Genomic DNA, 20,485 nt, shown 5'->3' with positions numbered 1-20,485 from the left:
TTATCCTGGGGAGTGCAAAGCCACAGTCTCTCAAGTCTCTACAGTGAGTGATTTGCCCACTGCATTATCCTGGGGAGTGCAAAGCCACAGTCTCTCAAGTCTCTACAGTGGGTGGGTTGCCCACTGTTCAATCCTGGGGAGTGCAAAGCCACAGTCTCTCAAGTCTCTAAAGTGGGTGGGTTTACCACTGTTCAATCCTGGGGAGTGCAAAGCCACATTCTCTCAAGTCTCTACAGTGGGTGGTTTGCCCACTGTTCAATCCTGGTGAATGCAAAGCCACAGTCTCTCAAGTCTCTACAGTGGGTGGTTTGCCCACTGCTTTATCCTGGGGAGTGCAAAGCCACAGTCTCTCAAGTCTCTACAGTGGGTGGTTTGCCGACTGCTTTATCCTGGGGAGTGCAAAGCCACAATCTCTCAAGTGGATGACAGTCTCCACTGGTTCTGGAGGGGGCTTGGTGCCCAGAGTGCTTCATCCTGCCAAGGACTGAAGTAGTGGATGGATCTCTCCACTGGTTCTGGAGGGGGCTTGGTGCCCAGAGTCCTTCATCCTGCCAAGGACTGAGGTAGTGGATGGATCTCTCCAGTGGTTCTGGAGGGGGCTTGGTGCCCAGAGTGCTTCATCCTGCTCGTGATGGACTCAGTAGTGTCAGTGCCCTTGGCGCTCATGGGCCAGCGGTGCATGTGGCGGTGGTGCCCTGTTCAGTGGTGCATGTGGCGGCGGTGCCCTGACCAGCAGTGCTTGTGGCGGCGGTGCCCTGTTCAGCGGTGCTTGTTGCGGCGGTGGCCTGTTCAATGGTGCTTGTTGCTGCGGTGCCCTGTTCAGCGGTGCTGGTTGCGGCGGTTCCCCGTTCAGCGGTGCATGTGGCGGCGGTGCCCCGTTCAGCGGTGCTTGTGACGGCGGCGCCCCGTTCAGCGGTGCTTGTTGCGGCGGTGCCCCTTTCAGCGGTGCTTGTTGCGGTGGTGCCCTGTTCAGCGGTGCTTGTGGCGGCGGTGCCCTGTTCAGCGGTGCCCTGTTCAGCAGTGCATGTTGCGGCGGTGCCCTGTTCAGCGGTCCTTTGCAGTGACTCAGCTGCTGGCGGTCCTTCATGGCCCAGCGGGGCTGGTGCTTGCGGTCCTCTCCGGCCCAACAGGGCTGGTGCTAGCGGTCCTGTCTGGCCCAGCGGGGCTGGTGCTGTCGGTCCTCTCTGGCCAAGCGGGGCTGGTGCTGGTGGTCTTGTCTGGCCCAGCGGGACTGGTGCTGGTGGTCCTGTCTGGCCCAGCGGGGCTGGTGCTGGCGGTCCTCTCTGGCTCAGCAGGGCTGGTGCTGGCGGTCCTGTCTGGTCCAGCGGGGCCGGTGCTGGCGGTCCTGTCTGGCCCAGCGGGGCCGGTACTGGTGGTCCTGTCTGGCCCAGCGGGACTGGTGCTGTCGGTCCTGTCTGGCCCAGCGGGGCCGGTGCTGGCGGTCCTCTCTGGCTCAGCGGGGCTGGTGCTGGCGGTCCTGTCTGGCCCCGCGGGGCTGGTGCTGGTGGTCCCCTCTGGCCCAGCAGCGCTGGTGCTGGCGGTCCTCTCTGGCCAGTGGGGCTGGTGCTGGTTGTCCTGGCCCAGCAGGGCTGGTGCTGGCGGTCCTCTCTGGCCCAGCGGGCTGGTGCTAGCGGTCCTGTCTGGCCCAGTGAGGCTGGTGCTGGCGGTCATGTCTGGCCCAGCGGGGCTGGTGCTGGTGGTCCTCTCTGGCCCAGCGGGACTGCTGCTGGCGGTCCTGTCTGGCCCAGCGGGGCTGGTGGCAGTGACCTCTTGGGCAGCAGGGCAGGTGCTGGCGGTGGCCTCCTGGGCAGCGGGGATGATGGCGGTGGCCTCCTGGGCAGCAGGGCAGGTGCTGGCGGTGGCCTCCTGGGCAGCGGTGATGATGGCGGTGGCCTCCTGGGCAGCTGGGATGATGGCGGTCTTCTCCGCCCTGCTGCTCTTCCCAGACCTGCTGACTTTCTTGTGGCCCTTCCCCACCTTGGAAGGTGTCTCAGCTGACTCCACACTCCCACCTGTACCACTGGGAGCGGCTTTGGTGGCTGGAGTCTTCCCCCTCTCCCGCCGGGCACTGGCCAACTTTTGATGCTTAACAGGTGGGGGTCTGTCCGTGCTGTGGCTCCGTGCCACACTGGCTGCTCTGGTGACCGGTGCACTCCAGATTCCGGTGACTACAGGCACCATTGGTCCCAGAGATGTTGTGGCTGAGGTGCTAGGTTGGGACCTGGAGAGCCGGGCCCTAGAAGACGGACGGGGTGGGCGAGGTGTGGGAAAGAGGTCAAGGTTGGACAGGAAAGATTTTTTGGAAACACTGGGACGGGTAGCTGGAGGGGGTTTGGGAGTGGAGGAAGAGGTTGTGGTTGTGGTTGTAGGAGGTGTTCATTTGGTGACTTTGGGTGAAGGTGCATGCGCTGGAGGCTGTTGTGAGGTGGATGGCTGTTGGGTGGGAGTGTGCCTGCGTTTGTGTATCTTGGGAGGTGGCGTCACAGACACACTGGGAGAGGACACAGGGGACGTGTGAATGGCAGTGGGGGTGGTGACTGCACGTGAGCGGGGTGTGGTGGTGTGTGTGCTGGTGATGGCAGAAGTGGCTGAGTATGTAGTGCATGCAGGTGTGAGTGTAGACGAGACTAGGAGGGAGGAGGGAGATGAGGAGGAGGAGGACACAGTGGAGGCAGTGGATGTTGGTGTGTCTTCATGTGTGTGATGCTTGCGTGAGTGCCTGTGGGATGTGTGGTGCTTATGTTTGCCTGAGCTTCCCTTGTGTGTTGACGTGTGTGCATGCTGGTCTGAAGGTGTGCTTGGGATAGGCTGAGGTAGAGGAGATTGGGTCTGGGTGGAGGAAGTTGGAGGGGGAGGCTAGACACAGGGACAATGGCTGCCATCAGTGCTGAGGCCAGAGTCTGAAAAGCTCGCTGAAGGGCCGCCTGACCAGAATGAATGCCCTCCAGGAATGCATTTGTTTGTTGCAACTGCCTTTCTACACCCTGAATGGCATTCAAAATGGTAGACTGCCCAACAGTTAGGGGCCTGAGGAGGTCAATGGCCTCCTCACTGAGGGCAGCAGGGGTGACTGGGGCAGGGGCTGAGGTGCCTGGGATGAAGGTGATGCCCACCCTCCTGGGTGAGCAGGCACTTGGCAAAGGCTGAGGGGCTGCTGGGAGGGCGGTGCTGGTAGGGGGGGTAGCGGCTGTACCTGTAGATGTGGGGGGCACAGATGTTGCTGCCACCACAAGGGAGCTACCATCAGAGGATGAGTCTGTGTCACTGGTGTCAGCTCCTGTCCCCGCCGTGGAGCTCCCCTCGCCCTCCGTCCAACTGGTGAACTCCGAGTCTGTTGTCTCACCCTCCAGGGCCATGTGGGATGCAGCTCCCTCCTGCTCGGTGCCACTGCTCCTCCGCCTGATGATGCTAATGCACACAAGAACAGGGAGACTACAAAAAGGGGGGGACGACAGAAGAAAGACATGTTGAGTGCATGCATTACTGCTACCGTTGGCGGACACGACATACACAGAAGCCCCCTGCACTATGCCGCGCACTTGGCCTCACCAGTTCAATCCCTGGGACATGGCCTACAAGGCTATGGACGACATCTGCACACATGGATGACACAGGAGCCTGACTATGTGTACTTGGCACTGTACACAGGTGTGGTGGGGTGCCACAGGGTCTGCCAGAACAAGGGGACCTTGCCTACTAAACTCGCCCTGGCCTAGGGAAACCCACAGCCCACCTCACCCTCCCAGACACTTCCACTGCAGGCAAAACCAGCAGAATGAGAGTGTACTCAACCCCTTGTGGCTGCTGTGATGCCCCCAAGCACCATTTCCAACTCCGGGTACGCCACCGCCAGGATCCAGAACATTAGGGGGGGTCATGGTGAGATGGGCACCCCTCCCACATTGGGAGGCCATTCCCAGCTGGGCCTTCACCGTCTTCTTGCTCCAGCAGCGAATGTCCTCCCATCTCTTATGGCAGTGGGTGCTTCGTCTGTGGTAGACCCCCAGGGTCCGGACGTCCTTGGCGATGGCATACCAAATATCTTTTTTCTGGTTGGCGCTGACCTACATGAATTGTACAGGGGGAAAAGAAAAGTTATTACCAAATGCACCGTCACAGTCATTGGCCCCCATCCCTACCCTTGCCATGATGCACATGTACTCACCGTTGTTTCATGCACGCCTCAATCCCCCCCATCTTTTATCCACCCCACTCCACACAGGCATAGCCCATACAGCATGCTCCCAGTGTATTTACCTGTTTGTCTGGAGGACCGTAGAGTAGCGTGTACTGGGGGAGGACCCCATCCACGAGTTTCTCCAACTCCTCCGATGTGAAGACAAGGGCCCTTTCCCCAGACGCACAAGCCATTGTCTCTTCTAGACCCAGGTCACAGCAGCACTTGCAGTGTAGGTCCTCTCCTGTCGAAGATCAGGCATCGAGTGATTGAACAGATAGAAAATGGCGGCAACGTCCGCGGCGGTGCATACCGTCACGCCGGCGTACATCGTCATTGGCTCCTGGGAACCATAGGGTCCAATGTTAACCAATTCAGCATTGCGCCGCGGTCTTCGACCGCCTACCGCGACGGTGTACAACGCCAGCGCAATGACTTCACATCCCATTGTCCCACTTTAGAGGTCAGGCAGCCGCCATTTCAGGGGCCCAGATGGCTTAATTTCTAACTACGTCACACATACCTAGGCCTAGCCTCAACACACATGCAGGCCAATTTTCGGATTATGATTCGTGTTCTGTGTAAGCTGTGGGTACGTACCTCTGAGTTGTTTGACTCTGTGCTCGCTGTTGTCCTTCATAGGCACCATCCACTGGGACATGTGAGGAGATGGCGGCATCCTCCGGTGTACAGACCGCTGGTGGACGTGTCAACAATGGAGGAAAGACATGTGATCATCACCTACAGGCTTGACTGTGCCACAATCCAGGAACTGTGTGCCCAGCTGGAGCCAGACCTGATGTCAGCTATCCGCCATCCCACAGAAATCCCCCCTCAAGTGCAGGTGCTGTCAGTACTCCATTTCGTTGCAAGTGGGTCATATCAAACAACAGTGGCCATAGCATCAGGGATGTCCCAGCCTATGTTTTCCAACGTGTTGTCCAGAGTGTTGTCTGCCCTGCTGAAACACATGCGGAGCTAAACCATTTTTCCTCAGGTGGAGAATTTGCCTACAGTGAAATTCTATGCCCTGGGACATATCCCCAACATCATAGGTGCCTTTGATGGGACCCATGTGGCTTTGGTACCCTCCTGCAGGAGTGAACAGGTGTACAGAAACCGGAAGAGTTATCATTCCATGACTGTGCAGATGGTGTGTTTGGCAGCCCAAGACATCTCCCATGTTAATGCCAAGTTTCCTGGCTCAGTGCATGATGCCTACCTCCTGCGGAATAGCAGCATCCCATATGTGATGGGTCAACTCCAGAGGCACCGTGTGTGGCTAATAGGTGAGGCCAAGGACCCAATTCAGTGTGAATAGGTGTCTGGGTATGGGGTTGTCTCTAAGGGTCAGTGTGTGTCTAACAGTTGTCCCTCGATATTTGCAGGTGACTCTGGTTACCCCAACCTGTCATGGCTACTTACCCCAGTGAGGAATCCCAGGACAAGGGCAGAGGAACGCTACAATGAGGCACAAGGGCGAACAAGGAGGGTGATCGAACGCACCTTCGGCCTCCTGAAGGCCAGATTCCGGTGCCTCCAAATGACAGGTGGTTCCCTATACTACTCACCAAATAAGGTGTGCCAGATCATTGTGGCCTGCTGTATGCTGCACAACCTGGCTTTGTGATGGCAGGTGCCTTTTCTACAGGAGGATGGGCCAGCTGGTGGTCTTGTGGCAGCTGTGGAGCCTGTGGACAGTAGAGAAAGGGGAGGCAGAAGAAGAGGATATCAACAACCAAAACAACATAATCATGCAATACTTCCAGTGAGACAGAGGTAACAAAATGTCACTGCCTCCCACATCTCATACTATTGTTGGAGCTAGCATAAGTCTGTCATTTTCACTCAGTGTATGGACCCTGACTTGTCACTTTGCCTTTCCATTTCACAGACGTGGGTCCCACTTTGTGCCCTCTGCTATATTTCCTCCTGGCCTGCAGCTGTGTTACATCGGTATGTGCACAAGTAAATTTACATTGCTATATTCCATGGTGTTAGAAATGGGGTCTTTGGTTGACAGTCAGGTTACCCCCTGTTCAAGCAAGGACCCTCACTCTAGTTAGGATAAAAGAGAATCACCCTCAGCTAACCCCTGCTTACCCCCTTGGTAGCTTGGCAGAGCAGTAGGCTTAACCTCAGAGTGCTGGGCGTAAAGTATTTGTACCAACACACACAGTAACTTAATGAAAACACTACAAAATGACACAACACCAGTTTAGAAAAATAGGAAATATTTATCTAGACAAAACAAGACCAAAACGACAAAAATCCAACATACACAAGTCAAGTTATGATTTTTAAAAGGTTTAAAATAAAAAGAGTCTTTAGGTAGTTGTAACAACACACTAGCGCTGCTAGCGTGTAAATGTACCTGGTTTGCGTCAAAAATAACCCCGCACGGGCGGTGTGCGTCGAAAATAACCCTGCGCGGTTATATGCGTCGAAAACAGCTCGGCACGGCGATGCGCGTCGAAAAAGCCAGCCCCGCGACGGTCCGAAAGTCCCGCGGCGCAGGTTGCGATCTCTCAGCCTTCGTCAGCGATGCAGCGCGTCGTTTCTCCTGCTCCGGGCGTCGATTCTTCGGTCGCGTTTCCTGCGGCGTCGTTTCTCAGCTGCGGAGCCGGCGTCGCGTCGTTTTCTCAGCCGCGATCGGATTCGCGTCGATCTTTTCTCCGCACGGCGCTCGGTGCGTGTATTTTTGTCCTTAGGCTGCCAGCCTCTCCTTTCAGGGTCCCAGGAACTGGAAGGGCACCACAGAGCAGAGTAGGGGTCTCTCCAGAGACTCCAGGTGCTGGCAGGAAGAAGTCTTTGCTATCCCTGAGACTTCAACAACAGGAGGCAAGCTCTACATCAAGCCCTTGGAGATTTCTTCTTCAAGATGGAAGGCACACAAAGTCCAGTCTTTGCCCTCTTACTCTGGCAGAAGCAGCACTGCAGGAAAGCTCCACAAAGCACAGTCACAGGCAGGGCAGCACTTGTTCCTCAGCGATCAGCTCTTCTCCAGGCAGAGGTTCCCCTTGATTCCAGAAGTGTTTCTAAAGTTTGTAAGTTTGGGTGCCCTTCTTATACTCATTTTAGTCTTTGAAGTCACCTTTCTTCAAAGGGGACTCACACCTTCTTGTGAGATCCTGCCTTGCCCAGGCAAGGCCTCAGACACACACCAGGGGGCTGGAGACAGCATTGTCAGAGGCAGGCACAGTCCTTTCAGATGAGAGTGACCACTCCACCCCTCCCTCCTAGCAGAGATGGCTAATCAGGAATGCAGATCACACCCCAGCTCCCTTTGTGTCACTGTCTGGTGTGAGGTGAAAAACAACCCAACTGTCAACTGACCCAGACAGGGAATCCACAAACAAGGCAGAGTCACAGAATGGTTTAAGCAAGAAAATGCTCACTTTCTAAAAGTGGCATTTTCAAACGCACAATCTCAAAATCAACTTTACTAAAAGATGCATTTTTAAATTGTGAGTTCAGGGATCCCAAACTCCACCTGTCCATCTCTTCTCTAGGGGAATCTACACTTTAATCATATTTAAAGGTAGCCCCCATATTATCCTATGAGAGAGAGACAGACCTTGCAACAGTGAAAACGAAATTGGCAGTATTTCACTGTCAGGACATATAAACCACATTACTATATGTCCTACCTTATCCATACACTGCACCCTGCCCTTGGGGCTACCTAGGGCATACCTTAGGGGTGCCTTACATGTAAGGAAAGGGAAGGTTTAGGCCTGGCAAGTGGGTACACTTGCCAAGTCGAATTTACAGTGTAAAAATACACACACAGACACTGCAGTGGCAGGTATGAGACATGATTACAGAGCTACTTATGTGGGTGGCACAACCAGTGCTGCAGGCCCACTAGTAGCATTTGATTTACAGGCCCTGGCACCTCTAGTGCACCTTACTAGGGACTTACTAGTAAATCAAATATGCCAATCATGGATAAACCACTTACATACAATTTAAACAGGAGAGCATATGCACTTTAGCACTGGTTAGCAGTGGTAAAGTGCTCAGAGTTGAAAAGCCAACAGCAACATGTCAGAAAAATATAGGAGGCAGGAGGCAAAAAAGTCTGGGGATGACCCTGCAAAAGCAAAAGTCCAACACGACCCCCTACCAGCCTAAAGCCAGGGGAGAACAATCAATACCTTGATGTACTTCCCTGATTGGGGCGATAGAACAGGGACCCAGGCCCACAACAGCAGGGGCATGCTCCAGTTCTACGCCTTCCTGACTCCAGTTGGATCCCTCTGTCCATACTCTCAGGGCCCACTAAGCTAACCCATGGGGAACCCTTCTCCACATCTACAGACACCATCTGTGCAACACCTAACTTTACTTTGCTCACAGATGTATTGCAATGGGCAGATAGTACCACCAGGGCCAACACAATGGTGTTGCCCACTCCACCCCTGGGGTGTGACTCTCGTCCTTCCCCCCCCAGGGGCAACTCTGTCCACCAGGACAGCAAGCCACAGTGGCCCCAGACAACTGTCAGGGATGAGAGCCCGACCTCAGGCCTCTCTAACCACTGTGACTGTGGAGAGTGGGGGGTGGTAGCCCCAGGTGCCTGGCACCCTTTGACCACTCTCTCTTCCACCAGGTCAGGGATGACAACCTGACCCTGGTCCTCCCCTCTGGGGCTCTGTACCCTCCCTGCAGAAGCGGCACCCCCAGAGTCAAAAACTGTCAGGGTGCTTGTAGAAGCAGTCCTGCACAATTCTTCCATCAGTGCAGGGATGTTAACCTGCAACTGATCCTCCAACCTGGGGTCTGTACCTTCAGGTTGGACCAGGGCCAGGGGTGAGGCTTCCCTCCCCCTGCCCTCTCTTCTGGGGTCCTGAACCACCCAACTAGGAGCGGCCCCCCCAGAAGACAACATGGTAGGGGCACTGTTAGCAGTAGCCCCTTCCTCCAGGTCAGGGGGGACACCCTTAACCTGGCCTCCCAATCCAGGGCCTGTACCCACAGACTGGATCACTGCCTGGCAAACCAGGACTTCTTGGGGGGCATACCTACCCCCTACCAGGTCAGAGTTTACCCTCTGAACCTGGTCATCCAACCCAGGGTCACCACCCTGCGGTTGAACCACTGCCTGGCACACCAGGACTTCCTTGGGAGCACACGTACTCCCCATCAGGTCAGAGTTTACCCCCTGAACCTGATCATCCAACCCAGAGTCACCATCCTGCGGTTGAATCATTGCCTGGCGCACCAGGACTTCCTGGGGGGCACACCTACCCCCCACAAGGGAAACACTTTCCCCAAGGGCCATACAAGAGTCTGGCTGGCGCAGGTCTCCTGACCTCTGCCCATCTGACAGAGTCTGGATTCCCCCCAGCCCAGAAATGGTCTCACCAAGGTCATTCCTGGGGGGCTCTGCACTCAGAGCTGACCCCTGACCCTCCAGGTTCTCCACTGGGGTCCGCAACCCCCTCTCAACCCTCTGTCTGGACTTCTGCAACCCCTCACTAGGAGTGGTACTGCCAGACACCAGAACTGGTGGGACGCTGGCTACAGCCGCCCCCCCAAGTTCTCCTGACACTGTGGGGTCTCCCTCAACAGATGGCCCTATGGTACAGGCTAGGCTCCCCTCCTGGGGTTCCCGCAGGGAACCCTCCAGGACCTGGGACCGGATCTCGGGCACCTTGGGCCTCAACCCATCCCCATTCCCTCTCCTCTGAGACTGGACATGGGGTCCCTCACCCATCCCACTACACTGGGACCTACCTGGGACACTACAATCCTTCCCTACCTCACCTGGTTGGGAACTACCTAGACCACTCCTCTCAGGAGCACCCCCAAATGCCTCTTCAGACTCTCTGGTACTCACCCAGAAGTCTGCCTCCATTGTAAGCTCCCTGGGGTCAGAGAACTCACACTCCACCTGGTGTTGGCATAGCTCTGGAAAATAAGGACTAGACATATGCTCTCCAGCAATTACATCACTCAGCCCCTCACATGAATTAACCAAAGTACCCTTCACCCAACCATCCAGTGACTCTGCTTTGACAAAGCACCCCACATCACCCTCCTGAGACTGGTGAGACAGTACCTGACTGTCCCTGACACTCAACCCACACTCTTCTGGGATGTCTTCACACTCCATAACCAGGACTTCTACTTGGGGGGAACCCCTCTCCCTGTCACTCTCACCTAGAGTCAGTAGAGTGTCCCTCCCACCAGTAGGAATATGACTCCCCATGCCAGTTCCCCAATCTACCTCAGAGACCCTGTGCATCACTGGAGCTACCTCATACCCCTGAACCTCCTGGCGTGTGTTAACTCCCTCCTTCAAGTAGGGCACCACCTCTCTGGGCATGTGCACTTCTGCAGCATCACTGGATATACAATTGTTGCTGCCACCATTCCAGCTGGACTCAGCCCTCATGACTTCCAGCTCTTTCAATTTAAGCTCGTAAGCATAAATCATTTTTTTAATCTCTAAGTCCCTCCTCCTTTCTGCCAGGACTAAGGCTCTCTTCTCCTCGGCCCTCTTAAGCTCTTCCAGCCTCCGGATTCGAGCTAGGAGCCTATCATCTCTTTCTGTTCCCTCCTGAGGGCCACTGCCCTCCTCTTTGGAGTAGTCCTCCTCCTCAGAGTAGTTATCCTCCTCAGACTCATTTGGTGGTGTTGCCTGACAACGTTTCAATTCATCCTGAAACAGGGCTGACTCAAGATCCTCCCTTCTGGATTCCTTGTTCACAGCCAGTCCCCTTTCCATGCAGAATGCTTTAAGCTGCCACTTTTTATACATAGATAGGTGCCAGAAATTGACTTCCATTTCTGCAAAGGCTTCACAACCAAAAAACAAAGTCCAAAAATATCATCAATACTTCCAGGAGGACATCAGAGAACAAAAAGCAGAATCACAAGACAAGTAGTATGTGGTCACGTAGTGGTCTGAGATCAAAACAGTAGTGTACACTTAATTACTGTATGTCAAGTACAAACACAAGTCCAAATCCCGACCGCTGGTCACCAATGTTAGAAATGGGGTCTTTGGTTGACAGTCAGGTTACCCCCTGTTCAAGCAAGGACCCTCACTCTAGTTAGGATAAAAGAGAATCACCCTCAGCTAACCCCTGCTTACCCCCTTGGTAGCTTGGCAGAGCAGTAGGCTTAACCTCAGAGTGCTGGGCGTAAAGTATTTGTACCAACACACACAGTAACTTAATGAAAACACTACAAAATGACACAACACCAGTTTAGAAAAATAGGAAATATTTATCTAGACAAAACAAGACCAAAACGACAAAAATCCAACATACACAAGTCAAGTTATGATTTTTAAAAGGTTTAAAATAAAAAGAGTCTTTAGGTAGTTGTAACAACACACTAGCGCTGCTAGCGTGTAAATGTACCTGGTTTGCGTCAAAAATAACCCCGCACGGGCGGTGTGCGTCGAAAATAACCCTGCGGGGTTATATGCGTCGAAAAAAGCTCGGCACGGCGATGCGCGTCGAAAAAGCCAGCCCCGCGACGGTCCGAAAGTCCCGCGGCGCAGGTTGCGATCTCTCAGCCTTCGTCAGCGATGCAGCGCGTCGTTTCTCCTGCTCCGGGCGTCGATTCTTCGGTCGCGTTTCCTGCGGCGTCGTTTCTCAGCTGCGGAGCCGGCGTCGCGTCGTTTTCTCAGCCGCGATCGGATTCGCGTCGATCTTTTCTCCGCACGGCGCTCGGTGCGTGTATTTTTGTCCTTAGGCTGCCAGCCTCTCCTTTCAGGGTCCCAGGAACTGGAAGGGCACCACAGAGCAGAGTAGGGGTCTCTCCAGAGACTCCAGGTGCTGGCAGGAAGAAGTCTTTGCTATCCCTGAGACTTCAACAACAGGAGGCAAGCTCTACATCAAGCCCTTGGAGATTTCTTCTTCAAGATGGAAGGCACACAAAGTCCAGTCTTTGCCCTCTTACTCTGGCAGAAGCAGCACTGCAGGAAAGCTCCACAAAGCACAGTCACAGGCAGGGCAGCACTTGTTCCTCAGCGATCAGCTCTTCTCCAGGCAGAGGTTCCCCTTGATTCCAGAAGTGTTTCTAAAGTTTGTAAGTTTGGGTGCCCTTCTTATACTCATTTTAGTCTTTGAAGTCACCTTTCTTCAAAGGGGACTCACACCTTCTTGTGAGATCCTGCCTTGCCCAGGCAAGGCCTCAGACACACACCAGGGGGCTGGAGACAGCATTGTCAGAGGCAGGCACAGTCCTTTCAGATGAGAGTGACCACTCCACCCCTCCCTCCTAGCAGAGATGGCTAATCAGGAATGCAGATCACACCCCAGCTCCCTTTGTGTCACTGTCTGGTGTGAGGTGAAAAACAACCCAACTGTCAACTGACCCAGACAGGGAATCCACAAACAAGGCAGAGTCACAGAATGGTTTAAGCAAGAAAATGCTCACTTTCTAAAAGTGGCATTTTCAAACGCACAATCTCAAAATCAACTTTACTAAAAGATGCATTTTTAAATTGTGAGTTCAGGGATCCCAAACTCCACCTGTCCATCTCTTCTCTAGGGGAATCTACACTTTAATCATATTTAAAGGTAGCCCCCATATTATCCTATGAGAGAGAGACAGACCTTGCAACAGTGAAAACGAAATTGGCAGTATTTCACTGTCAGGACATATAAACCACATTACTATATGTCCTACCTTATCCATACACTGCACCCTGCCCTTGGGGCTACCTAGGGCATACCTTAGGGGTGCCTTACATGTAAGGAAAGGGAAGGTTTAGGCCTGGCAAGTGGGTACACTTGCCAAGTCGAATTTACAGTGTAAAAATACACACACAGACACTGCAGTGGCAGGTCTGAGACATGATTACAGAGCTACTTATGTGGGTGGCACAACCAGTGCTGCAGGCCCACTAGTAGCATTTGATTTACAGGCCCTGGCACCTCTAGTGCACCTTACTAGGGACTTACTAGTAAATCAAATATGCCAATCATGGATAAACCACTTACATACAATTTAAACAGGAGAGCATATGCACTTTAGCACTGGTTAGCAGTGGTAAAGTGCTCAGAGTTGAAAAGCCAACAGCAACATGTCAGAAAAATATAGGAGGCAGGAGGCAAAAAAGTCTGGGGATGACCCTGCAAAAGCAAAAGTCCAACACATGGCTATTGCAATTACACATTTGTGAAAGCACAGGCTGACCCCAGATTGTTTTGTGCTTGAAGTGTGTTTATTTCTGTGCTAATAAATGGAGGGGTTGTAAAATGGGCTGGGGGGATGGTGGAGGAATGTCCATGGCAGAGTCCAGTCTATTTGTTTCACAGGTGTATTGTCCAAAGGGGCATAGGAAGTGGAGCAATGGCAGTTTAAGGATGGACAGGGTGACAAAGTGGGACAGAAAGGTGACATTCAGGGGAGTTTCATTTCCTGGCGGGGATCTTGGCAATGTTCTCTGTCTTGTTCCTGGATCTCAGGGACCGGGGTGGTTCTCCCTCTGCAGTGGGTGGGGTGCTGGTGTGGTGGCCCTGTGGTGGTGCCTCCTGTCCACTAGCGCCAGCGGAGGTGGAGGGCAGTTCATCGTCCATGCTAGTGTCAGGGGCCCCTTGTTTTGCCACTGTGTCCCTCCTGGTGGTGACCAGGGTGTTGTTAATGGACTTCAAGTCCTCCCTGATCCCAAGGTAGTGTTCCTCCTGCAGCCGCTGGGTCTCCTGAAACTTGGCCAGTACTGTTGCCATCGTCTCTTGGGAATGGTGGTAGCTCCCATGATGTTGGAGAGGGCCTCATGGAGAGTCGGTTCCCTAGGCCTGCCCCCCCCCTGTCGCACAGCAGACCTCCCAGCTTCCCTGTTGTCCTGTGCCTCTGTCCCCTGAACCGGTTGCCCACTGCCACTGCCCCCAGGTCCCTGATCGTCCTGTGTTAGTGGGGTTGCCTGGCTTCCCTGTAGCGGTGGACACACTGCTGATTGATGTGTCCTGGGAATAGAGGGATGGGCCCGCTGGGTGGGTGCTGTGAGGGTGTTTGCTGAGGGGGGAGGCTCTGTGGTGGCTTGTCAGGGGAACCAACTGACCCGAGGTCCCTGATGGGCCGGGCTGGTCATCTTGATCCAGTTGTGCAGAGCTGTTGTCATCACTGTGGGTCTCTTCTGTGGGGGGACTAGATATGTCTGGCACCTCCTGTCCGGTGACGCTGGGTAGGGGCCCTGAAGCGGTGTAAAAGCATGATTATTGCATATGTGTGTGCCATTGTGTGCAATGGGTGAGTGACCCTCTACTCCAGTGCTTGCATTCTTGGCTTGGTCCTTGTGTGATAGTTGGCTTGGGGTCTGTGTGGGTATCTGTACTGGACATGCTTTGGTGATGGGTGTCCATGCATTGGTGCTACATGCAGGGCTTGTTTTTGGGGTGTGTGGGTTGCGTTGGTGGGGTATCTGTGGGTTGTTGGGGTGATGGGTGAGGATAAGGGTGGGGTATGTGATGGCATGCAGGTAGGGCGGGGGATAAAGTAGTAAAGATTTGCCTTACCAGAGTCCAGGCCTCTTGCTACTCCAGCAAGGCCCTCAGGATGCAGTATTGCCAAGACTTGCTCCTCCCATGTTTTTAGTTGTGGGGGAGGAGGTGGGGGTCCACTGCCAGTCCTCTGTACTACAATCTGGTGTCTGGAGACCACAGAACGCACCTTCCCCCATAGGTCATTCCACCTCTTCCTGATGTCATCCTGTGTTCTTGGATGCTGTCCCACTGCATTGACCCTGTTGACAATTCTCCACCATAGCTCCATCTTCCTTGCAATGGAGGTGTGCTGCACCTGTGATCCGAATAGCTGTGGCTCTACCCGGTCGATTTCCTCCACCATGACCCTGAGCTCCTCCTCACAGAACCTGGGGTGTCATGATGTGGTGTGGGTGTTGTGTGAGATGGTGTGTGTTGTGATGTGTGAGGGTATGTGTTGGTGCGTGTTGTTTGAGGTGTGTGGATGTTGTGTAAGTGATGGTGTTGTCTGTCTGTGGATGCTGGTGTTGTTTAAGGTAGTGTCTCTCTCTGGCCTGCTTTCAAATTTGTGGTAGTAAGGGTTTGTGGGTCATGTGGGTGTGTGTTTTATATTGGATTAGGTGTGTGGGTGTGGTGTGTGTCCGTCTATCAGGTGTGTGTATTTTGAATTATCCAATGTTGTGGTGTTTTGTATATTGTGTGTGTATTTTGAGCGCGGCGGTGTGTACTGCCAATGGTTTACCGAGGTTGAAAGTCCACTGCGTTGATTCGTGGGTCGTAATAGTGTTGGCGTATCCTTTTTGGCATGATGGTGTCGGTTTTGGTATCGCCAGTTTATCACTGACCTTTGGTGTGGCGGACTTGTGTGGGTGTCTGTATTGTGGCAGATTCCGAGCTGTGGGTCGTAATACCTGTAGCGGAATTCCGCAGCCGCAGCAGTATGTTGGCGGTCTTCTGCACGGCGGTAAGCGGGATTTACCGCCAGGGTTGTAATGAGGGCCTATGTCTGCACGAACATCAGCATGACTATCATACACTATCTCTGCCTGGATTTGAACATGACTATTATTACCATCACACACTATCAATATGGGGACTTGACTATAATTATAAACAAACACTATCTCTGTGGGGTCTTGGGCATCACTACTATCACACACTATCTCTTGGGTTACTTGTACATGACTATCACCACACACTATATATATGTGAACTTAAACAGGACTAAAACCACACACTCTCTACACAGGCAGCAGCTGCTTCCAGCAGGCAGGTCGCTCCTCACTGTCCTCTCTCTCCTCTTTAGAGTATTCCCCAGGTGCTGTGACCCCGCGGCCCCTCCCCCTCCCCCTCCCCCTCCCCCTCACCGTCCTCTCTCTCCTCTTTAGAGTATTCCCCAGCCGTTGCGACACCGCAGCCCCTCCCGCAGCCCCTCCCGCCCCTCCCCACCTCCTCACCGTCCTCTCTCTCCTCTTTAGAGTATTCCCCAGCCGCTGCGACCCTGCGGCCCCTCCCGCCTCCCCCCTCCTCCTCACCGTCCTCTCTCTCCTCTTTAGAGTATTCCCCAGCCGCTGCGACCCCGCGGCCCCTACCGCCTCCCCCCTCCTCCTCACCGTCCTCTCTCTCCTTTGGTTTTTTTCCCTGCCGCTGCCATCTCCTGCGGCCCCACCCCCCCAGCCTTTCCATTCACCCAGCCCTCCTTCCTCCCAGCTGCTACTCCCTCCCTCCCCCCATTTATGGCAGCCGCTGCGTGTAACGAGGAGCAACCCTTGACCCTGCTTCCAGCAGGCAGGTCGCTCCTCGCTCTGCCGCCCTGTGCCACCTCCTCACGTCCCCTCTCTCCTCTTTAGAGTATTCCCCAGCCGCTGCTGACCGCGCGGCCTCTCCCGCCTCCCCCCACCTCCTCACCGTCCTCTCTCTCCTCTTTAGAGTATTCCCCAGCCACTGCGACCCCGTGGCCCCTCCTGCCTCCCCCCACCTCCTCACCGTCCTCTCTCTCCTATTTAGAGTACTCCCCAGCTGCTGCGACCCCGCGGCCCCTCCTGCCTCGGCCCCTCCCGCCTCTCCCCTCCTCCTCCTCCTCACCATCCTCTCTCTCCTCTTTAGAGTATTCCCCAACCGCTGCGACCCTGCGGCCCCTCCCGCCTCCTGCCTCCTCCTCACCATCTTCTCTCTCCTTTGGTTTTTTCCCCGCTGCTGCCATCCCCTGCGGCCTCACCCCCCCAGCCTTCCAATTTGCCCAGCCCTTCCTCCTCCCATCTGCCACTCCTCCCTCCCCCCCATTTATGGCAGCCGCGGCACAGTAATGAGGAGCAACCCTTGACCCTGCTTCCAGCAGGCAAGTCGCTCCTTGCTCCGCCGCCTCCCCCCACCTCCTCACTGTCCTCTCTCCTCTTTAGAGTATTCCCCAGCCGCTGCGACCCAGCGGCCCCTCCTGCCTCCCCCCTCCTCATCGCTGTCCTCTCTCTCCTTTGGATTTTCCCCGCCGCTGCCATCCCCTGCGGCCCCACTCCCCAGCCTTCCCATTCGCCCAGCCCTCCCTCCTCTGAACTGCCACTCCCTCCCCCCCATTTATGGCAGCCGCGGCACGGACGCATGCAGCGGGTGCGCCGCTGTCACGCCAAAGGCATGCCAAAGGCAAGCCCGTCTGCGCCCGTTCGTGTCAAGACTGCGCCCAGCGCCAGTCCCCCTGGCCCTCTCAGACAAACATACTCCCCCCTCACCCTCCACTCTCTCAACCCAGGCCCTCACCCCACCTGCACCCTTTCCAGCCCCACACACACTCATGGCCCCTTCACCTGCCACACCTGTCATTTCTCCTGCTCCTCATCCCTCACACCACACACCAACCATAGCAACCCTCGACAACAAACACAACAACCCCAACACAACACCTGCTCTGCCAAGACCCCCACCAACCAGCCCCGCAGCACACCACCCCACAACTAGAACACACCCTGCAACAACACCCTCATGCACCACACCAACACCACCCACCACAACCACCTCAACTGCCTGCTCCTCAACACCAGCTCCATTCACAAACATTCCATAGAACTCTGGGACCTCATCACATCACACTCACCTGACATCGCCTTTCTCACGGAAACCTGGACCAACCCCTCCTCGGAACCCGACATAGCCATCGCCACCCCCAAGGGATACAAACTCCAACGCAAAGACCGCCTCAACAAGCCAGGTGGTGGCATCGCCATCCTACCCAGGGACACCATCAATGTCACCACCAGCTCCCAAGACACTATCGACAACACAGAACACAAGCACTTCCTGACCCACATTAACAACAACTCCACCCTCAGAGGTACACTAATCTACAGACCACCAGGACCACGCCCCACCTTCTGCGACACCATCGCCGACACCATTTCCTCGCACGCCCTCACCTCCACAGACTACATCCTCCTCGGTGATTTCAACTTTCACTTGCAGAAACTACAAGACCACAAATCTACCTCCCTCATAGACAACCTCATCTACCTCGGACTCAAACAACTGGTCACCGCACCCACCCACTCAGCCGGACAGACGCTAGACACAATTTTCACCTCAAGCCAACACATAGCCTATACCCACACCACCGAACTCCTCTGGACTGACCACCACTGCGTCCACTTCTCCTTCGCAAAACCCCCCACACACCACCATCAACACACCACACCCAACCGCATGTGGGACAATATCCCCACAGAAAGCCTGAACTCCCAATTGGCTCACAACACCCCCACACCAACGACCCCAACACAGGAGCACACAACCTCTCTAAATGGATCACTACTTGTGCAGACACACTAGCCCCCCTCAGAAAACACATTGCCACCCGCAACATCAAGAACGCCCCATGGTTCACCCCCTAACTCCAAGACTCCAAGCACAAATGCCAAGCGGAGAAAATATGGCAACAAGAACCCTCCACAACCAACTTCTCCACCCTCAAAACCACCATTCACACCCATCAGCAACTCATACGCACCGCCAAAAGAGATCACTACAGAACACGCCTTGACAACAACTCTCAAAACAGCAAAGAACTCTTCACCATCATTAATGAACTAGCCAAACCCAAAGCCAGCATAGACCCCTCACACACACAGCCCCTATGTGACGCCCTCTCCAACCACTTCCACCACAAAATCCTGGACATCCACAACAGCTTCATACCACACACACACACCAAACACACTCCTCACTCACCCAACTCAACCCCCACTCATGACCACCCCACCACACTCATCACCTGGGTCCCCACCACACGAAGAAACCGAAAAAAACATGAACTCCATCCACTCCGGATCCCCCTCCGACCCCGTCCACATCGCATCTACAACAAAGCCAGCCCAACCATCGCCCCCATACTCCACGACATAATCAACTCCTCTTTCGACTCCGCCACCTACCCAGACCCCTGGAAGCACGCGGAAATCACTGCTCTCGTAAAAAAGAACAACGCCGACCAAGAGATCCTCTCCAACTATCGCCCCATATCCCTCCTCCCTTTCCCCGCCAAGGTTGCCGAGAAACTAGTCAACGCCCGCCTATCCCACTTCCTTGAAGAAAACAACACTCTTGACCCCTCACAATCCGGGTTCCGTAAGAACCACAGCACGGAAATCGCCCTCATCGCATGCACTGACGACATCAGGACCAAAGTCAACAAAGGCGAGACCGTCGCACTCATCCTCCTAGACCTCTCCGAAGCCTTTGACACTGTCTGTTACCACACACTCCGCACATGCCTCCACAACATAGGAATTTGCCACAAAGCCTAAGACTGGCTCACCTCCTTCCTCACCGACCGGACCCAGAGAGTCCCCCTTCCACCTTTCCACTCCACCGCTACCAAGATCATCTGCGGAGTCCCCCCAAGGATCCTCCCTCAGCCCCACACTCTTCAACATTTACATGATACCCCAAGCCAACATCCTCCAATCACACCAAATCACTATCCTCTCCTACGCAGATGACACCCAACCTCTCCCTCACCCGCAACCCCACCACTGCCAAAACCAACCTACATGCTCCTCTCCTCGACACCGCCAACTGGATGACAGCCAACCACCTCAAGCTTAACTCCAACAAAACCGAGATCATAATTTTTGGCCCCAACTAAACCACGTGGGACGACTCCTGGTGGCCCACCTCCCTAGGCCCCGCACCCACCCCCGCAAAACATGCACGCAACCTTTGCATCATCCTGAACACCTCCCTCTCCATGACACAGCAAATCAATGCTCTAACCTCCTCCTGCTTCCTCACACTCCAAAAAAATCCTTCAAATGGATTTCCCCAGAGACCAGGAAGACAGTCACCCATGCACTCATCAGCAGCAGACTAGACTATGGTAACACCCTCTACGCCGACACCACACTCAAACTCAAATGCAAACTCCAGAGAATCCAGAACACAGCCTCACGCCTCGTCCTTGGCCTCCCCCGCCACAAACGAATCTCACCACACCTCAAATCTCTTCACTGGCTTTCCATAGAAAAGAGAATCACATTCAAGATCCTCATCCACGCACACAAATCCTTCCACAGCACTGGCCTAACCTACCTCAACAAAAGAGTGAACTTCCACACTCCCGCCCGCAACCTCCGATCAGCCAACCTCATCCTAGCCACAGTCCCCTGCATCCAACACACCACCACAGGAGGCAGGTCCTTCTCCTCCCTCTTCCCCAAAACCTGGAACTCCATCCCCACCAACCTTTGCAAAACCAAAGACCTCCTGCTCTTCAGAAAGAACCTCAAGACATGGTTGTTCGAACAGTGACCCTCCTTGCCCCCCTTGACCCACCCCCCCAAGCGCCTTGAGACCCTCACGGGTGAGTAGCGTGCTATAT

The sequence above is a fragment of the Pleurodeles waltl genome, chromosome 6 (genome assembly GCF_031143425.1).
Source record: "Pleurodeles waltl isolate 20211129_DDA chromosome 6, aPleWal1.hap1.20221129, whole genome shotgun sequence".
Classification (NCBI taxonomy): Eukaryota; Metazoa; Chordata; class Amphibia; order Caudata; family Salamandridae; genus Pleurodeles; species Pleurodeles waltl.
This window is presented reverse-complemented; position numbering follows the sequence as displayed.